The sequence below is a fragment of the Kogia breviceps genome, chromosome 1 (assembly GCF_026419965.1).
Source record: "Kogia breviceps isolate mKogBre1 chromosome 1, mKogBre1 haplotype 1, whole genome shotgun sequence".
Taxonomy (NCBI): Eukaryota; Metazoa; Chordata; class Mammalia; order Artiodactyla; family Physeteridae; genus Kogia; species Kogia breviceps.
In genome coordinates, this window is record NC_081310.1 from 130,497,928 (window position 1) to 130,512,922 (window position 14,995).

Genomic DNA, 14,995 nt, shown 5'->3' on the forward strand with positions numbered 1-14,995 from the left:
TCCATTCTTCACATGGCCTTCATCTCTCTGTGCATCTCTCCTCTGTGTGTCTCTTATAAGGACACTTGTCATTGGACTTAGGGCCCACCTAGATAATCTAAGAGGGTCTCAAGATCCTTTAAATTAACTACATCTGCAAAGACCCTTTTTCCAAATAAGATCACATTCACAGATTCCAGGGGTTAGAATATAGACATATCTTTTGGGAGGCACCATTCAACCTGCTACAGTCACCTTCCCAAGATTTCCACTCACACAGTCATGGTGATTCAATGGTTATTCTGTACAATTACTGGAGAGATAGGAGCAAGAACACATGAGTCACTGATCCCATTACAAAATCCAATCACAGTGATCATGTGACAGGGAAGAAAGAGCTCTGTGAAGAGCAAACTGTAATTTACATTTGTCACAGTCTTGTTGAAGAATACCCAGTGTCAGACTGCTAATGTCCTGAGGCATCAATCACTCCTGGTTTCTTGTTTTGGCACAAATTTTACTCAGGACTTTTACCAACTACAGGAGTCTTTTATTATGGGATCCTTCAGGAGCAACTATTGAAATCACGTCCTCCCTTACTTGTTCCTCCCTTGAAAATATCTTTCTCCTATTAGGTTGGTTTGAGAGGTTGTTTTCAGTTTTGTGTTGTTTTTTATTTTTATTTTTATTTCTTCTCCCGCAAGTCTGGGCTTCTGTCAGATATCAGGAAGCCCTCACTATTCTGGGACATTTTCCCATGTTGACAAGTCCTTTAAAAGTACTGTCACCTCTTCTTCAAATAAAGAACTTGCATTGGAAAGCATTTGTTCAAACTTAAGGATTTTTCATGAGCCTAAAGCAGGTAAAATTTTTTTTTAAAAAAGAGAGAGTTCAACATTTTTCACTTATGTAGTTTACTACTAAAAGATTTTACTGCATTTTATTTATATCTCAGGACACTTTCAAGGAAGGGACTCATCTCTAAGGACTGATATATAAGACAGAGAGCAGGTAAGGGTAGTCCTATCTGCCCACCTCATAGCTCCTAAAGATTTAACTCTTCATCTCTTTCCTTCCAAGCTCTTAGCCAATCTTAGCCAAGGCTGGCAGACCAGTGAGCTCCCCAACTTCAGAATTAACCTTGCTGCTATAAACCAAGTTTCACTATTCCTGAGATAAGCACAACATTCCTCATCTGCCACATTGCCCTAGACCTTGTCACAGCATCTATCTCATCTCCATGTCAACATAGGCTTGGTATTTCAAGAGTAATTTTAGACAGAGTTCCTGTGTAATAAAGAATGTGGCTGGCCTTTGTCCCTGGTTCCTGACAGGTAACTTCTAAATTCTTAGAATTTTCTGAGTGATAGAATTTTCTGAGTTACTCATGGTAAGCCTGACTACACCTGAGTTTATGTTAATGAGATGACTCATGATAGGCTGGTGGGCCCCTACATCGTTCATGCTAACAACTCAGGATGGGGGATAGCCACGCCAGAAAGACCAACCATGTGATTAGAGGATTGGGGCTTTGAACCATATGATATTAGTCCAACCTCTGAAGGCTACTAGAGATTGAGTTTAACCATATAGCCATTGATTCAATCAACTGTGCCTAAGTAATGAGGACCCAGCATAAACCCTGGATACTGAAGCTTGGGTGAGCTTCCCTGGCTGGTGATGCTTTGCTATTGTCACACATCGATGTGCTGGGGGTGATGCACCCTGACTCCAGTGGGAGAAGACACTTCACATTTGGGACCCTCCCAGGCTTCACCCTGTGTATCTTTCCCTTTAGTGGTTCTAATTTGCATATTTTTGCTATAATAAAATTGTCATCATAGTACTTTCCTGAGTTCTATGTGTTTTTCCAGCAAATTATCAAAACTGAGGAATTAATGAGAACCCCTGAGCTGTATCAGTTGGTCAGATGTGAGAGTGGCCTGTGAACCCCAAGCTTGCAGCTGAAGTGAGGGTAATCTTGTAGAGGACCATGACCTTAACTGTGAAGTTTGGCCCAACTCCTGGTAGTTGGTGAAAGAAATCACTGAGCTCCAAAGTCACTACTTGTACCAGGTATTTCATATAATGTATTAGTTTCCTATTGCTGCTGTCACAAATCACCACAAACTAAATGGCTAAAAGCAACACAAATTTATTATCTTACAGTTTTGGAACTTAGACGTCTAATATAGGTTGACCAGTGCTACATTCCTTCCGGAGGCTCTGGGGGAGAATCCATTGCCTTGTCTGTTCCAGCTTCTAGAGGAGGTTTGCATTCCTTGGCTCAGGGTACCACATAATGTCTTCATATTTCCTTCACTCCTTCTCTGCTGGTTTGAAAACTGGCCCCCATACACAGAGGGCAAGGCGAGATCAAAGAAAGAGGTAGACCACTTCAGATTGGTAGACAGCAGATTTAACAATCAAGGGAACTTACAAGGCTTGTCTTGGTCTGCCACAAGATGAGTAGGTCTCTGCACATGCCTGCCAAATCATAAAAGTTTATGTAGAGGTCTTAAATGGGTGTATCACGTGTACCATCCAGATGGTCTCAACAACACACTATTATTTCAAGGCTGTGTCCTTGGGGTAGCTTCTAGCACAAGGTAGGCAAGTAGGATGCACATTCCAAGGGCAGAGGAGAGGGTCAGGAGACTCCGATTGCCCAGATCCACCTGGTGGGCCAACTGGTGGGCATGTTCTCTCAATGAAGTTCTCCAACACTCTGCTTCTATTGCCACGTCACCTTCTCTGACTTTGACCCTTCCGTAGCCCTCTTATAAGAACTCTTGCAATTGTATTGGGCCTATTCGGATAATCCAGGATAATCTCCCACCTCAAGAGCCTTACCTTAATCACATCTGCAAAGTCTCCTTTGCTATGTAAGTTAACAAATTCACAGGTTTTGGGGATTAAGAAGTGGGCGTATTTTGAGACATTACTCTACCTACCACAAATGGTTTTTGCCAGTGGAAGAACACTCAAAAGCTGTAGCCTCCACTAAGTTTGTGTTCAAAGCCAAAGCCATACTTTGAAATCATTTCAAAGGCACAAATATATTTTGCTAAATGAAATTGGTTTCTGTCTACTTAGGCCTTTCTTGTTAAAATTTAATTATTACTACCCTTAGGGTGGCCTTTCCTTAATTTTTCTTTTTATTTCCTCCTACATACCTATTATTATTAAACCAGATCCCTTACAACAGAAGTTTATATCTGAGAACAGAGAACAGGATTCTAAATCTATTGCTACATTCATTATATTCCTTTTTAAAATGGCTTCTGATCCTAACACCCTCATTTTTCTCAGTAGCAATATAGCAGAAAAGCAATAGTGGAAAGATGAGGAGAGGAGATGAGAGGAGAGAATCAGAGGAATTAATTGCATGTATGTTACAAATTTGGCTCCCCTTTTAACTAGCTGTATGCTTTTGGAGAGGCCACTGAATGTCTCTAAGGCTCAGTTTCTTCATCTACATAATGGCAATAATAGTTTTGATGTGATCATATTAATAATTAGATTGTTGTAAGGATGAAATCCAGCACAGGGTCTTGCACATAGTAGGTCCCCTTCTTTCCTTCACCTTCACCCACCATTGCACACCAGAAGTGGGGCCTACCTGCTCTTAAGAGAACCATGTCACATAAGATCATGATGCGATGTATTCCACCCTAAGCCACACCGTCTACATACACACATCACTGAACCTCGGCAAGGTAGGTCTGCCACCAGTGCCAGCACCGACTTACTTTTATAAACCATTCAGGCATGCCTTGCATGGCTGTGGACGGGGGGATGAAATATAATATGAGAGGACAGGATTTTTTCTGACCTTCAATGCATTCTCCTACCGTCATCTCATTCTACTCTACAGCCAGCGTGACTTTGTCAAGGTTACCTGAAATCTCCACAAGAAATGAAACGATTGCCTGTCCTGTTAGCCTAACTCTCCAGCAGAACGTGGGGCACATATATGTCACTCCACAAGTATTTGCTAAATTAATTGAGTAAACTAAAAAATGCCCTGTTCCCTCTTGTTTTTTCATTTGACCTTTTGCTCTGCCCTCCACTCTGCACCGCTACTTCTCCTCTCTGAACTGTGATCATAATTTAAGGACCAGCCCGACTACTACTCATCTCACTCTTTTGGGAAGTTTTTCTGACCTCTCCACACTATCTGTTCTCACCCGCTTCTAAATTCCTCCTTAAGAAATATGACCATGATCGTGGTTACATCACAACTAGTTTGATCCTTTTAACTGAATCAACAAAATCACTTAACGAAATTGCTTTTTTGGAACAATGTGACTTATTGATATACTGAATCGACTATACAAAATCCAATTGCCATTATCATTTGTACTTTGAAACCATGAAGTGATATCCAGTGAGAGCCACCAAAAATGTTGCTGTGCTACTAATGGCACTCTCAGGGCACATTTTATAGAATTTTTGTCTGAAATTTTGGGGTTTCTCATTGTTTTCTTTCATAAAGTAAGCATTCCAAGGTGTGTGTAGTGGCTGGATTGTTATAGCAAGTGGCAAACTGTGTTAATGGGAACTAGGGAGGAACTTAATTATTCTCCCAATTTCCAAAGGCAATGATGTATCACATTAATACTTTCCTTTGCTTCTCCTACGCCCGAGTAGCCGAAAGTGAAATGATGCCCCAGTCCCCAGTGTGTTTGCAAAGGTGTCATAAATTGCATCTCTGTACCTTTGCAATGAAGGAGCTGTCTTCTCCTGATGTTGCGTGTCTGCACAGACACTGAACAGAATGGCATGGGCTATGAAAATAGTGTAGAAAATGTGTTATTCTAAATTTATTCTAGGAGTCTTTTTTTTTTTTTTTTTTGAATTTTTTTCCTGAATGATTCCCATTCTGCAGGGCTGATGGCTCTTAGTAACCAAATCTTCTAAGGGTGTGATAAGTCTTATTAGTAAAAATTTTACTCTGTCAATTTTAGGAGCATTCTTGAAATCTCTGAAATTCTAAAATATAATACACCTGCAACTTTACAAGACTGTGATTGTGCAAATCAACATTTCATCATGAAGAATGTAAACCCCTGGGGCAATCCCTAATGGAGTGTGACTTGGGCCAGTGCTTCTGTGTGTCACTACGCAGTACACATGGGGAGGGCAGAGTCAAGCGAACCGATGACTCTCACTGAATGAACCAGTGCAGCCAAGTTCTTAGGATATCCGACTAAATGACTTTTGGGAAAACATCCCTGGGTGAAGGTTGTACAACTGTCAAGTGGAATCCTCTAATTAGGAATGTTCTGAGAACGACTAGATAAAATCGTCGAAGCAGTAGAAATTTGTCCGAATAAAATTTTCCTTTGAATTCCAAATATTATTTGAGATTATAATATAGAAAATAAAAAGCCAGTTAAAAACAAAATAGTTTGCATGGGAAAAAGAAAAAAAGGAAAGAAGCAAAGAAGGAGGGAGAGCTTGAGGGGAAGAAGAGGGAAGGAAAGGAGAAAGGGAGGAAGCAGGGAGAGTGAAAGAGAAAATTGATTTTGAGATATTTAGATAAAGTTAATTCTGGCTACTGACATTGTATATCAGTTTCTTTTCTTTTTCCTTATATTTCATATAATATATGTCTTACAAGCCAAAATTTATATTTTATGAATATTTTTATTTAGAAATGCCCAGAGTGTCAGATTTCTCATCACCCATTTTTGCCAGATACCTAAGATTTCCAATCTGTTTCCTTGCCCAAAACGATAGTTATTGATTTCTTTCGTTTTCCTCATGAAAAAGTGACTTGAAAATAAAACTGAATTTTACTTTTCCACAATATTTACTGTATTAATCTCTCCAGATGGTTCAGCCTTATATATTAGATATGAATTAATGGTTCACCCGTTCTTCAGTTGTAAAAGGAATAAAAGAATTCTTTCTTACTAGGAACGTTCAGCTTGTTATGGCTACCGAAAGTCAGGTATCAAGTAAAAGATGGAATGCTGGCCTAACAGTCATAGTGGGTTTTGGTTGCTTGTCTAGCTCTTTCAGTTCTCAATTAAGTTACTGGAAGAAAAATATGGTTACTTAAGAACGAAAGCGTCTAAAAGAAGGAGAACTGGACATATTGGTCTTAGGAAATTTGGCCTCCGTTCTTGGATCTTCCAGCTCTACTACAAGTCCAGATTGGCCTTGGGAAAATAATTTAACTCCTTTGTCGCCTCTATTTCCCCAACAGCGAAAAAGGAAGAAAAGCTGCCCTTCCGACTGCTCAGGAATCTAATAAAAGGACAATGGATAATAAATATGCAAAAGTCCTATGCATATTCAACAAGCTATATTATTACCACATTGGGTTTTTTGGCCTCCAATTATCAATTAGTTTGTGCCAGGCCCTGTGCTAAGCACGTTATGTCTTTTAATCCTTAAATAAGCCATGGTACTATTGTCTTTTCAGAGTTACAAAATTCTAACCAAAGCAGTTTATTCATCTTCCAAGGTCTGCACATCTGCCGTGCTATCCAGCTGGGGTGACTAAAGCAACCACTCCATTGATCCTCCATTGTGGAGCGAGTGTCTGGGGGCAGCTGTGGTGGATGGTCCCGGCACCACATGTGGCTCACAGGCACAGCACAGCAGCCTCACCTCACACCTATAGGGACTTCCCTTTCACGACTGGTGCGTGAGATGCATCACATCCGTACATATGCGAAGCAGAAAGAAATGTCAGGGAATTCCATGGGTCAAAGGTTGACCACTGTGAGATGAAGATGAAAGAATATCTTTTTCTCTCTTCCTGTCCACCATTCATACTGTTTGAAGGCACAATAGCGTCCTTCACCTTCTTTGAAGACATCCTAAGAAACCAAGCCGCCAGTTGATCACAAACCTATGGCCAGCTCCATAAATTACTTCCTAAATATTTCTTCTCCTGTCCTGGCCTTACCTTCCTTTTACCTCATTTCTTTGTCACTGGGTTTCCACTTTCATAAACTATCAGCCCTTAAACTTTCACTTTAGGCTTGTCTTCTAGAAAAGCCGTCCTAAGAGAGAAAGCCATTACCAACAGCCCAGAATGGGAATCGCAGAATCACAGGCAGAGGATCTGTTTGGTAGAGTACCACAGAAGATAAATCATATGTCAAGGAAAATTTCTTTCAAATCACAACTTATCTGTCATAAATAGTAATATATCCTGTCTGCACAACATAATATTAAAGAGTGAGAATAATAGCAAACAAATCCATAAAAATATCAGTATCTTCCTATTACTTAGAATGCACTATACTTACGGTACAGGAACAAACCTGTGCCTTAAAACATAAGGAGCTTTTTTCTCCTTCAGACAGTTCTCCAGAGCAGCTCATCATCCATGTGATGACTAAGGAATCCAGGCTGCTTCAGTCCTGCTGTTCAGCCACCTCAACCCACTGCCTCCACCCTAGACCATGAAGGCAGAGAGAGAATGTGTGTGCTAGAAAAATCATGCAAATTTTCACTGCCTAACCTCAGAGGAGACACACATGACTTTTAGCTTCACTGAACTGCAAGAAGGCTAGTAAGGGTAGTAATCAGTGGTCTTAGGAAGAGAAGAAAATTTCACACTGAAAAACACTGGTAATGTCTACCATAATCCATCATAATCTATTTCTAACTCACATGTATGAGGTAGCTACTGCTTGTCAATGTTTTATGCAAAAAAAAAAAAAAAAAAAAAAAAATTGGCTTCCCTGGTGGTGCAGTGGTTGAGAATCCGCCTGCCGATGCAGGGGACTCGGGTTCGTGCCCCGGTCCGGGAAGATCCCACCTGCCTGAAATGTTTATCAGAGTTCACGGATGCTGCTTAACCCAGCCATGTTATCACAGGAATCAGATTACTCAATTCCCATTTTAACTCAATTCCCAAAGTCACTTGGGGAAGTTACTTCTACTCATGGTCCTTTGTTTCTTAATCTATAAACAGGACCCTGAGCTAGGTGCCATTGATAAGTGTCCCTTCCAGATCTCCATTTCATGGTTTTTTCCTCAATTGCATGGGGGACTATAGAAGTCCTGCAGAAGAGATGGCCCAGGGTTTTTGCTCAGACTTCTACTGCCATCTCGCAGTCAGTTCTGCAGGCGCCGTAAGCCCAGGGTTTGAACTGGAAGGTAGTGCTGATTCATATTTCAGGACTGAGGATACTGAGGTCGCACCTGCGTGAGTTTCTCACTGTGCTACCACGAGTGATTAAATGTCAAAGAAAAAGTTAGTGTGTGACTCCTAACATGGAAAATGGTGCACTAAATTTTGTCATTTTCCCCCACTGTTTTATTATCCTTACCTATTGAGAGAAAAGTGATTAAGCAGTGAGTGTTAGTTTTACTTGCAGAGTGAGATGAAACAGTGCATGCTGGTGGAACAGCTCCTGCTCTATGATTAGCTAATGAAGCAGAGGGGAGAGTGTATGAGAAGAAATAATGGCAGCAGCGCAAACCAGGGTATAGGGGGTACTAACACATTCCCACTGGGGTGAAAGGGCAGACTGACCATGAGGAGTTTCATGAAATAAACATGACTTTTTTCTTTTCTCTTTTTCTAGTCCACAATCTCTGACTTCCAGAGAATTTTTATACCCGCGGTTCAAGCCTTGCATCATGAAACACAAATACATTCAGAATATGGTCATTCTGCACACAGCCTTCATCTGATTCCTAGTATGAGTGTTACAAAATGGTACTCACTAAAGTATTTTAAAAATAAATTATAGGGGCTTCCCTGGTGGCGCAGTGGTTGAGAGTCTGCCTGCCAATGCAGGGGACCTGGGTGGCTGGGTCCGTGAGCCATGGTCGCTGAGCCTGCGCGTCCGTAGCCTGTGCTCCGCAACGGGAGAGGCCACAGCCGATTTATGTGAGAGGCCCGTGTACCACAAAAAAACCAAAAACCAAAAAACAAAAAAACTTATGCATAGTAGTTTGTACCTCTTAATCCCCTCTCCTATCTTGCCCCTTTCCTCTCTCTCCCCACTGATAACCACTAGTTTATTCTCTATACCTGTGAGTCTGTTTCTTTTTTGCTACCTTCCTTAGTTTGTTTCATTTTTTTATATTCCATGGATAAGTGATATCATACTGTATTTGTCTTTCTCTGACTTATTTCACTAAGCATAATACCCTCCAAGTCCATCCACTGCAGTACTTATTAGTAGCGCATTTAGTCTCATTGTGCTGTGCTTAAGCTTTTCTAAGCGAGTTAAATAGAATCAGTTCCTGTTGTCTACATGCCTGCATTTCAGACCACACAATATTAATGTGGTCAAAATAGAATTATCCAACCTGGGTGATATTACAGCAAAAGCAAGCCTATTCTAAATAAGGATTATGTTATGTTTTGAGTTCAGCAGTTGCGGTTTTTGTGGAGTGAGTCAGTAGCATGTTAGAGTAAAAGGTAGATTCAAAATCACACACACTTAGTTGTGATGGGCTACCAGGGAGAAGGAAAAATGAAAGAGATCTCTGAAGGCTGTAAGGGAAGGTATTTGGCAGATCGAGCAAGGGGAAACACTCTAGAAACAGGGAGGGGAAGGCAGAAAAGTATGCAATTAGGAGAAAATTGAGATGTCTCCAGAACGGAGAGCAGGAACTGAAGGAAGGGCAAAAAATTGAATTGAGTGATGAGAAAATTAGTATGGGGGGAGAAAGGAGAATGGTTCGAGAGATCAGGATGCCAAGAATAACTAGAATGAATGAAAGAAGTCAAGAGAGAGTCTTGCTGCTTTGCTTGTACTACCAATCTGTATGGTGCTATTTCCTTGCATGTACAACTGGAAGTACTGATTCTCAAAATTCTTCTGTTCCTGTACTTTGTTGGCAGTTATGAGTATATTACATACACTGTGACTAGTGTTTTTGTTGTTTGAACTTTTGATTAGGCTCTTGCCAAAAAGTCCTCAATTTTAGAAGAATTCACCATAATCTGGGTAAGACGGTCAGTTTTCAAGAAACATTTATTGAGCTACTCTATTTAATCAACTGTCCGAGTCTATTTGAATCTCTTTGTTATTTAGTCACAAATTCAAAAATATGCTTGGCTTTGTTTTTTATGTATGAAGAGACCTGGGTTTGGGGCAGGATATTTAAAATCTGAATAAACAAATGTTAAAATTATAAAAGTTAATGACGTGGATAATCAATGCATTTCAGAAATTACAGTCATCTATGTGTGGATACTATTCATGAAAAATCCTACTTTAAAAAAATTGTTAATAAAGAGAAAATACCCTCAACTTCCCTTTGTGTCTCCCAGACATACCATTAGCAATCAGTCCTGTGAATCCTTCCTCCATAACCCCTCAAAGAAGCTCTCCTCCCCATTCCCACTTATCTCTCTCCCATCTAATATCTAAACCACTTTAACATCTCAAGATTACACTTCTCCCCTCCGCCACCTTTCATCGCTGGAATAAGAACCACACACAATGCTCTATGTATACCTGCGGTTAGTCATTCCTCTCCTCAGAAACACACATCGGTCTACGTAGAATAAAACACGCACTTTTTTCACAGTGTCCTAAATCTCCCACAACCTGTCCTCAGACTTTTATCCAACAGGATCGTCCCCCTCCTCTTTTTACATTCCACGTTGCTCATAACCATTCTGTGCCTTAGTTTCTACATCTTAGGACTGGAGAATAATGGTACCTCCTTCGCAGCAATATCGAAAGATTAAATAAGTGTCTGGCACATAATAAGCATTATCTGCATTAAGGCCATAAATATTATTATTCATAGCACTAATGTAAGCCCAACTTTGAATATTTGAATGTATCAGTATATATTTTCCAATTCTCAACTATATTTCCTGTTAATGTACCAAGTCTTATTTGCTGAGGTGTCTCCTGTGATCAGGCCCTGGGTTAGGCATTTTCACATTGTTATTTCATTTAATCCACTTTATATGAACCCTGAGAGAACACCTATTTTTCAAACCCCAAAGAGAGTTCTTTTGGTGGAGTGAATAACTTGCTGCATTTGCTTGATCTTGTAACAAACCAATTCCCGTGTGTAAGTGGACTCCATAACATTAGAGGAATATTTCAGCCTAGAGCCTGAAAGCTGGTTTCATCGAGCAGTGAGATCTATGTAAAACATGGTTTTTTACAGCTGTATTGCATAAAGACTGGATTTGGAATCACAACCAAAGGGGTCCTTGAGAAGGCTTTTAGTAGAGCATCTAACCTAAAAGAGAAGCACCTGAGATAGAAGAAAATCTCTTCTGTTTTTAAATATCATCTGAAAAGATTTTTGAATTATCTTTCATAACCTACTGCAAAATTGGTGTCTCAGAATATCCCAAATGCCTTTGCTGTAATATAAATTATTCTGCAAGATCTACTTTCTGTTTTTCTTTCTTTTGTAAAAATGAAACCAATTAGTGCCTTTGATATAATAATAATTCTACTTTTACTATTTTAAGCAACTCTTTTTCTAGATTAAAAAAATACCAGCTTCTTTGGGTTTGCTGCAACCTAAATATCTATGTTCCGCTTCATAAACTTGCCCAGAAATTTCCCACATAAACTTATGAAGGTCTAAACAGTACAAAGAATTCTGGTTTCACTATTGATAAACTTAGTAAAAAGAGTAAGTCAGGTTCTTTAGTTAGACATTTTGCTATGATTTTAGAACTAACCAGTTCCTCCTGGTAATAAGTTATATCTGTTTGATACTAGTAAACTTGAATACATTTTAATATTTTTATTAAATATTGATTGTTTTATAATTTTAAAATTATTTATATGGATAGTTTTATGTTTCATGTGATCTAATCATATATATATTGTTTGGGCTTCATTGCTCTTATGATTATAAGATCTTTCTATACCCAAACCTCTTTATCTACATTTTTAAACTTTAAAAATCCCAATTTTTTGGAGACGGCTTAAAGATGGCGGAAGAGTAAGACGCGGAGATCTCCTTCCTCCTCACAGAGACATCAGAAATACATCTACACATGGAACTTCTCCTATAGAACACCCACCGAACGCTGGCAGAAGACCTCAGACCTCCAAAAAGGCAAGAAACTCCCCACATATCTGGGTAGGGCAAAAGAAAAAAGAATAAACAGGGACAAAAGAATAGGGACGGGACCTACGCCAGTGGGAGGGAGCCGTGAAGGAGGAAAGACTCCCACACACTAGAGGCCCCTTCGCGGGCGGAGACTGCGGGCACCGGAGGGGGAAGCTCCGGAGCCGCGGAGGACAGCGCAGCCACAGGGGTGCGGAGGGCAAAGCGGAGAGATTCCCGCAGAGGATCGGTGCCGACCGGCACTCACCAGTCCGAGAGGCTTGTCTGCTCGCCTGCCGGGGCGGGCGGGGCCGGGAGCTGAGGCTCGGGCTTCAGTCGGATCCCAGGGAAAGGTCTGGAGTTGGCAGAGTGAAGACAGCTTGAAGGGGGCTAGTGTGCCACGGCTGGCCGGGAGGGAGTTCGGGAGAAGTCTGGAGCTGCCGAAGAGGCAAGAGACCTTTTCCTCCCTCTTTGCTGCCTGGGCGCGAGGAGAGGGGATTAAGTGCGCCGCTTGAAGGAGCCCCAGGGGCGGGCGCGGAGCTGCCGAAGAGACAAGAGACTTTTTCTTGCCTCTTTGCTTCCTCGGGTGTGAGGTGAGGGGATTAAGAGCACCGTGTAGAGGAACTCCAGAAACGGGCGCGAGCCGCGTCTGTCGGCACGGACAGTAGAGACGGGTGTCGGACGCTAAGGTTGCTGCTGCCACCACCAAGAGGCCTGTGTGTGAGCGCAGGTCACTCTCCACACCGGCCCTCCCGGGAGCCCGTGCGGCCTGCCACTGCCGGGGTCCCGGGATCCAGGGACAGCTTCCCTGGGAGAACGCACGGCGCGCCTTGGGCCTGTGCAGCGTCACGCCGGCCTCTGCCGCCGCGGACTCGCCCCGCCCCCGTGCCACTCCCTCCCCCCAGCCTGAGTGAGCTGGAGCCCCCAAATCAACTGATCCTTTAACATCGTCCTGTCTGAGCGAAGGGCAGTCGCACTCGGACAACCTACACGCAGAGGCGGGACCAAGTCCAAAGCTGAACCCCAGGAGCTGTGCGAACAGAGAGGAGAGGGGGAGGTCTCTCCCAGCAGCCTCAGAAACGGCGGATTAAAGCTCCACAATCAACTTTAAGTGCCCTGCAGCTGTTGAAAACCTGAATAGACAACGAATCATCCCAAGTTGAGGAGGTGGACTTTGGGAGCAAGATATACTATTATTTTCCCTTTTTTTTTCTTTTTGTGAGTGTGTATGTGTGTGCTGCTGTGTGAGATTTTGTCTGTATAGCTTTGCTTTCACCATTTGTCCTAGGGTTAGACCGACCCATTTTTCTGTTTTTTTTTTTTTTTTAAAACGAAATTTTTCTTCTTAATAATTATTTTTTATTTTAATAACTATACTTTATACTACTCTGTCTTCTCCCTTTCTTTCTTCCTTTCTTCCTTCCTTTCTTCCCTCCTTCCCTCCTTTCTCCCTTCCTTCCCCCTTCTTTCCTCCCTTCCTCTCTTCCTTCCTCCCTTTCTTCCTCTGCACCTTCCTTCCTTCCTTTCTTGCTTCCTTCCTTCATTTCTTCCTTCCTTTCTTCCTTCCTTCCCTCCCTCCCTCCTTCCTTCCTTTTCTTTCCTTTCTATTTATTCTACCTTTTATTTTGAGCCGCGTGGATTAAAGGTTCTTGGCACCCCAGCCAGGCACCAGGGCGGTGTCCCTGAGGTGGGAGAACCAACCTCAAGACACTAGTCCACAAGAGACCTCCCAGCTCCACGTAATATCAGATGGCGAAAATCTCCCAGAGATCTCCATCTCAACACCAAGACCCAGCTTCACTCAAGGACCAGCAAAGAACAGTGCTGGACACCCTATCCCCAACAAAGAGCAAGACAGGTCTACAGCCCCATCCATTAGCAGAGAGGCTGCCTAAAATCATAATAAGGTAACCAACATCCCCAAACACACCACCAGACGAGGACCTGCCCATCAGAAAGACAAGATCCAGCCTCATCCACCAGAACAGAGGCACTAGTCCCCCCAACCAGGGAATCTACTCAACCCACTGAACCAACCTTAGCCACTGGGGACAGCCACCCAAAACAACAGGAACTACAAACCTGCAGCGTGCAAAAAGGAGACCCCAAACACAGTAAGATAAGTGAAATGAGAAGACAGAAAAACACACAATAGATGAAGGAGCAAGATAAAAACATACCAGACCTAACAGATGAAGAGGTAATAGCCAATCTACCTGAAAGAGAATTTAGAATAATGATGGTGAAGATGATGCAAAATCTTGGAAATAGAATAGACAATTTGCAGGAAACAGTTAACAGGGACCTAGAAGAAATAAAGAGGAAGCAAGAAACGATGAGCAACACAATAAATGAAATTAAAAATACTCTAGATGGGATCAATAGCAGAATAACTGAGGCAGAAGGACGGATAAGTGACCTGGAAGATAAAATAGTGGAAATAACTACTGCAGAGCAGAAGAAAGAAAAAAGAATGAAAAGAACTGAGGACAATCTCAGAGACCTCTGGGACAACATTAAACGCACCAACATTCGAATTATAGGGGTCCCAGAAGAAGAAGAGAAAAAGAAAGGGACTGAGAAAATATTTGAAGAGATTATAGTTGAAAACTTCCCTAATATAGGAAAGGAAATAATCAATCAAGTCCAGGAAGCACAGAGAGTTCCATACAGGATAAACCCAAAGAGAAACACGCCAAGACACATAATAATCAAACTGTCAAAAATTAAATACAAAGAAAACATATTAAAAGCAGCAAGGGAAAAACAACAAATAACACACAAAGGAATCCCCATAAGATTAACATCTGATCTTTCAGCAGAAACTCTACAAGCCAGAAGGGAGTGGCAGGACATATTTAAAGTGATGAAGGAAAAAAACCTACAACCAAGATTACTCTACCCAGCAAGGATCTCATTCCGATTTGATGGAGAAATTAAAACGTTTACAGACAAGCAAAAGCTGAGAGAGTTCAGCACCACCAAACCAGCTCTA